At 52.0% G+C, this 6,179-nt stretch overlaps 1 long non-coding RNA gene across 1 annotated transcript in view, besides 1 other annotated feature; it reads left to right on the top strand.

The window, feature by feature from the left end:
* The window catches only part of Gm34554, a 25,578-nt gene extending 22,648 nt beyond the window's left edge, over window positions 1-2,930 (top strand). Inside the window, exon 3 of the long non-coding RNA XR_381936.1 lies at window positions 2,815-2,930. This is a non-coding gene — a long non-coding RNA (predicted gene, 34554). The remainder of the gene's footprint in view (window positions 1-2,814) is intronic.
* Window positions 1,956-5,746: an enhancer, noted in NCBI's record as "VISTA enhancer mm1456". NCBI's record gives its function as "enhancer in: neural tube[5/6] | hindbrain (rhombencephalon)[6/6] | midbrain (mesencephalon)[6/6] | forebrain[6/6]" and the evidence as "EXISTENCE:transgenic organism evidence [ECO:0001131][PMID:17130149]".

Here is a 6,179-nt window from a genome sequence, read left to right on the forward strand (position 1 = left end):
TTAATCTGGATTCATTGAGTTCTTATGCAATTCTATCTTATCTTATCTCATCTCATCTTATCTTATCTTACTAGGTCTCCTGTAACCCAGGCTGGCCTCAAATTCTCTTCTGAGCTGGGATGACCTTAAGCTTCCGATTCTCCTGAGTACTGAGATTATAGATGCACTCCCCTGACAGTTTATGCAGTGCTTGAGGAGCACAGGGATTCATGGACACCAGGCTAGCACTCTACCAACTGAGCCGTATCTCCAACTCTGCTTCCTCCTCTGGGCACATGCCCTGCTCCTTTGCATACGCGGGCTATCTATTTTTCACCTGGTTCCCAACCTTGTATTTACTGTTAGGGAATAGATGTTTATATTCCTATAAATGGTATTAATCTCTGTTCTCAGACATAGTTAAGGTACTTTGGAAACTGTTTCATTTACCCATAGCTTCCAGATGGGCCCAACCTTTTGCCATCAAGATACAAACTGTCATCTATGAAGCGTGTGCTTCAGAACTCTTTAAGCTAGATATTTCTAAAATCACAAACAGGTCTTCATTCATCATCTCTTAAGTGAGTTTAAAATTTTTGTGCTGTGCCTCACTGGCAGCAGAGTTCTCAGGTGCATGCGACCCACAGGCTGTGGACTGGATACAACTTGAGGAGCTCTAACAGGTAGGATTCAAGTGTCACTTATCCACCACTGGGCAGCATCTACTCCATACCCTTCCCAATCCCTGGGAATGTACTGAGAAGTAGCTGCCATTGTCTTCACAGCTGGTAGGAGCCAGCACTGTCACTAGCCCTGTGTGAGCCCGCTACTGTCGCACCTGAGCTGACCAAGCTCTGCTGAGCTCTTAACTCCCAAGAGGGACCATCTACAAGTACATCCCTCAAACATCCTTCCTTTCCCATCCTTCCTAGTCCTAGGACTGCAGCTGCATTGGCCTCCACAAGTCCCCAGTTCCATGAGAAAGACCCCAGGCTCTGTCTGGGCCCCCCTCCTAGTGGCATGCCTGGAGACTCTCCTGGCTGCAGCCCAAAGCCATGACAGGGCTCACATGGCTTACTCCCCCCCACCCCCCCACCCCCCGCCCCAATCTCAGGATTACTGTCTTGAACTGACTTGAACTGTCTGACAGTCCATGTCTGACAATTGTTATTCCATGTGTTCTGTCCAGATTCTTAGCTCTTGCAGAGGAGAGGCTAAATCTGGTCTTTCTGACGTTATTTTGGCCCGAGGTAAAAGTTCATCACATGTTTATTGCATGTCAAACTGTGACCGGGGTGCCAATAGTTACTGAACACCAGGCAGACTACACCTAGATATCAGGATGTTCCAGACAAAACTCTATCTCTCTTCTTCCTGGGTCAAGTATGGAAGGGGAAGAGGGAACTGGTCTGGACTGGAAAAACGAAAAAGAAACTTTCAGATGTCCGTAAGTCTTGTATAATCTGTCTGGAGGTAGTGGCGGCCACAAGAAAAAGATGTCCTGCTGCATTTTTATACAAGAGTGAGGGTGTCTCACCTGGTATGTGAGACATCTCTCTTTCCTTGTCCCCCTACTATTTACAGCCTCCAACTCTGTGCTATTAGAAGTGTCTCAAAGAGACCAGACCTGGAAAGAGTCTTCAAGACATTTCATGTGATGCCCGAGTCCTGGGGGAAAACAGAAAGGAAAGAATGGCTTGGGAAGGCTTGTTCTCACAGCCTGCAGCCCAGTGCAGCCTAGCCCAGTGGTAATTAATTGGTATACATGCTCTCTGAGTTGACAAGTGTTTATTCTACAAAATCTGGATCTTGGATCCAACAAGAAAGTGCATTTTTCCTGGTGAGAGTCTGGTCTGATGAGGCCTCTTGTGACAGGGCGGCTTGCTGGACAGCACATCCTGGTTGCAGCACGATTTCCTAAAAGCTCAGAGTTTCCACAATGGGTCTTGGGGAGTCCCCACCCACATCCAGACCCAGTGCAGCTGGCCTATCCTAGGCAAGGTGCTTCTGTCCTCCAGGGGCCACCACAAGTCCACTGCTGTCAGTGATGAGAGGCCCTGGTCATAGCATTGCTCTTGTGACTGTGGGATCTCTATCCTCCTAGGCTACATGGCAGTTGTCAGCTCCTCCTTGTCTCAGAGACACTCCATCCCATTCCCAACACTCCTTGTTTCACAGGAGGATAGCCCAGTGCCTCAAGGACAGTGTCACCCAAGTAGCCTCTATGCAATGACAGGGTCCAAAAGTACAGCCCTCATATTGGGATTAGTGCCCTACGGAAAGGGCTGGAGACTCTTACCTCTTTCCCTCCAGTGAGGACTCAGAGAGACAGAGCTACATCTCAAAGAAGGCCCCAACCAGGACCCTACTTTCCAGCTCAACCTTCAACTTCCAGTTGCCAGAACTGGAGGTAGCAAATGTCTGGTGCTTATGGGGCCTCCTGGCTGTGGATATTGGCTATGGCCACTGATATTGATCTTTGGTCTCCCTCAGCCCTGCCCAGCCTTCTTCAGCCTTCCTCAGCCCCACTCATTTCCCTTTAGCTCTGCCCTCATCCTTCAGTACTCCCTCTCCTCAGCCCCACCCACTTTCCCTTAGTCCTGCCCCTCATCCCTCAGTGCCCTCTCTGCTCAGCCCCACCCACTCTCTTCTGGCACTACCTTGCAGCGGCCATTGCCTTAGAACCTCCACCTCCAGCTAGTGTGTCTTCCTGGGAAGCACTCTTGAGTCCTGTAAAAGGTAGGCTAGGAGACCTAACATCCACTGAACCCCCTGGGGCACAGACACCTACAGAGAACTCTTACAGGTTCTGCCCACTGTCTGTTCTTGTTTCAGAGATTCACCACATGGGCCAGGAATCGAAGAGCTCCAGGTCTATCTCAGCCACCAGAAATCAGGATATCCCTGAAGCAAGCATACTTTATTAAAAAGATATATTTATTTTTATTTTATGCACGTTCATGTTACACTTGTATGTGTATTGCATGTGAGCCTGATGCCCGACAAGGCCAGAAGAAGTCGTCAGAGCTCCTGGAATTGGAGTTACAGGTGGTGGTGAGCCACCATGTGCGTGACAGGAATAAAGCACTGGGCTTCGGGAAGGGCAGCCAGTGCTCTTAACCCCTGAGCCATCTCTCAGCCCCCAAACCTGGTTTTCATTTGGGCATTTTGACCCCAGCTCACTAATGTCTGCCAAATCTTGCAGCTTTTCAGTTGCACAAGAACAACGTCTTATAAAACCTTTGTACAGCTTTTCTAAAACTTTAAAAGAAAAAAACAGAACAAAAAACTCTGGCCTCCTCGTTCCCTTCAGGCACAAATCCTAAAGGATGCAAAAAAGCAAGCCAAAAACAAACAAACAAACAACCAAACAACAAGAGAACCCCATAACAACAGCAACAGACTTCTTGGTTGAAAGTCAGGCCTTGGGTGGGGGGTGATCAATTTCAGGTGAGGCCAGGACTGCCCCAGAACCAGCTACAGGGATCTGGGCGTCAGAGGGGAAGCAGCTGAGACACATGGGAAAACCTACGCTATGGGATGCTGGAGATTGCACGCAGCCTAAGTGACCAAGACAAGACCCCAGAAAGTCCCCTCCTGCTCATTTGTCTGTCAGCAAGTCTTGATTGTGAATCACAAATTTTGTCCATCCTTCACTCTGGGATGGAAGGACTTGGTGATTTTTAGCCAGGCAGGCGGTGGACAGTTCCTTTCCTTAGCCCTCTGCACATTGGGTGGCTTTCCATCTGCCCCCTGTCACCCCACACCTCAGGATCTTTATTTGTAGACTTGTTCACAGAGCAGTTGTGCTGAGTTAAAATTCAGTTTTCAGAAAGGCTGCCTAGACGCCCGATGGGAGTGTCATTTATTAACATGTGAATGGCCCCTGTCGCTGGGAAATAAAAAGAAATTTGACCTTGCCAGTACAGCCTGGCCCCTTCTCCCCACCCCAAGGAAAGCCTTCCTTAACCGTCTGGGCCTAGCGCTTTTTATGATGCAGATTTGGAAGGGAGGACACAAAGAGAGGGTCGGCCGGGACAGAGGACACAAAGAGAGGTGGCCGGTTTGCAGGAGGAGGGGGGTAGCGAGGGTGGGAGGCGAGGGAGAAGTGGAGTGGGGTGGGGGACTGACAACACCTCTCTTGTGGCTGGGGCTCTGCTTTGGTGTGGAGAAAGAAATATGGAGGAAGGGCGGCAGGAACTGGGAACAAAGTCTGGGGTGTGCATCCACCTCTGTCACAAAGAATCCTGAGTGAGAGAGGGGTGGGGTTGGGGAGGCGGGGATCGAGGAGGGCTTCGTGCCTGTGCCGGGAGTTCACTGCAGGCTCTAAGCAGGAGGCCAGGTGTGTGTGTGAGCCTTGTTGGGCTCAGTCTGCCATTTCTCGGCCTGCCAGCAGGGCGGGTTCCAGCTCTTTCCTTGGTTCCTGGTTGCTCTGCCAGTCGGTTCAGGCCCGTGGGGTTCCCTGCCCCACACTCACTCTAAAACCTCCTCCCGGAGATCGCCCATGGTTCCTCGGGCACCGAGGCTGCTTGTGCGCACAGAATGATGGCTGGGGCAGGGACTATATTTGCTCCTTGGGAAGAAAAGCTAGACCTGCTGTGGGAAGGTTCCACACATAGTAAGCCAAGCATGGGGCTGAGTGCAGAGAAGGCCAAGGCCCCTTCCCAGGAGAAGCTGTCCAAGCGAAGACCTGCCAGCCGAGTCCACGGGGCAAGAATATATTGTCCACTGGCAAAGGAATACGTGGGAAGGGAGATGGTGCAAACATTTTCAGCATGTGCAAAGGCCCCGGGGCAAGAAAATGTGTATCCTGTAGCTAAAGACTCCAGTATGGCTGAGCTGTTGTGTATGGAGCCCCATGTAGAGGGAACGCTGGTTTTCTACTGTAGGATCTTGTTTGATGCTTGGCTTTTGACAGCTACTACAGGGAGCACTGAAGCCCAGAGGGCCTCTCGTTTCTTCCTCTGTCAAGGTGCGTGCGTTCGTGCGTGTACTCTGGGACACTGAGGCAGGATCCCTTCTTTGTCACAAGACCCCCTTTGCCCTTCACCCCCGACTTTGCCCCAGCGCTTGACCATGAAGCCGGGTGGCACAGCCGGCTGCCTGTGCCTGCTTGAGGACCTGTGGTTGCAGAAACAGCTGGAGGGAAATCAATTTGTTCTTTGCTACAGTCAGACATGAACCAATTAGAGCTGCCCCATGGGGCCTCTGTGCTCAGGGAGAGAGAACAAGCCCGGGCCTGTTAATCCCTGCTCCCACCTTCTACCAGCCAGCAAAGTGAAGGGTGCAGCTGGAGGAGGGCCAAGCCTGCTCCCTCCTCACCGCTCCCCTGGATCTGTGGTTGACCTTTGACCTTCCACTCCATGCCCAGCGTCTGGGTGATTTCAGAGGTGCCTTGGGGCTATGCAGAAGTGGTGGCCCGAAGAGCACCCACCTCAAACCCCCAACACCAGGACTGGCCTCCGTTCTCAGAGCATCCATCCAACCCACCAACTCCACCCATACTGGACAGAAGAGGTGCAGTGCACAATGTAACGGATTTCGTGTCTCTCTTTGTGCCACAGAGAGGCCCAGGGAGGGGCACACGCATCAAGCATGTTGAGGAGGCTCAGCCAGGAGCGTTCAGGGTTAAAAAAGACCTCCTCAGCAGGATGCATTTGGGGTTGGGGGCAGGAGCTGAGATGTCCCTCTTCGAGGCTCCCTCATGCCAGCCCTATCAATGTCTGTGAGAACTGGAGTGTGCCAGCTTCCTGCCTCCTTGTTGTCCAATGTCCAATGGGAACTTGTGAGAGTCCGCTGTCAAGACAGTTCTTCCTCTGGCCACTCACCATGGTTTTCTGCCCCTGCTAACCTCATCCCTACAAGCTGTATCTATGTCCCTAGCCAGCGCTAGCCCACCCTATGGCTCCAGGCTGTCGGAAGTCTCTGGATATGAGCCTCCCCTGTGAGGCCCCCTTGGGGGCTCTGAGCTTGTTTTCCAGGAAACAGCACGCGCAGGCCAGAGCAGTTCCTGCTGCTTCCTGGAACTGGCCTTCTAAGAACTGGATGGGGGGGGGGGACTTGGGGTGGGCAGCTACAGAGGGGCTCTCTGCTTCCTCCAGGTAGTGTGCAGGTATGTGTAGAGAGTGGCCTCTGCTGTCAGGCAGCAGGGGATACCCTCCCAGCTCTGCCACAGGCCCTTCTCAGCACACCCCTAGCCT

Source organism: Mus musculus, chromosome 12, assembly GCF_000001635.26.
Source record: "Mus musculus strain C57BL/6J chromosome 12, GRCm38.p6 C57BL/6J".
In the NCBI taxonomy this organism is placed as follows: domain Eukaryota; kingdom Metazoa; phylum Chordata; class Mammalia; order Rodentia; family Muridae; genus Mus; species Mus musculus.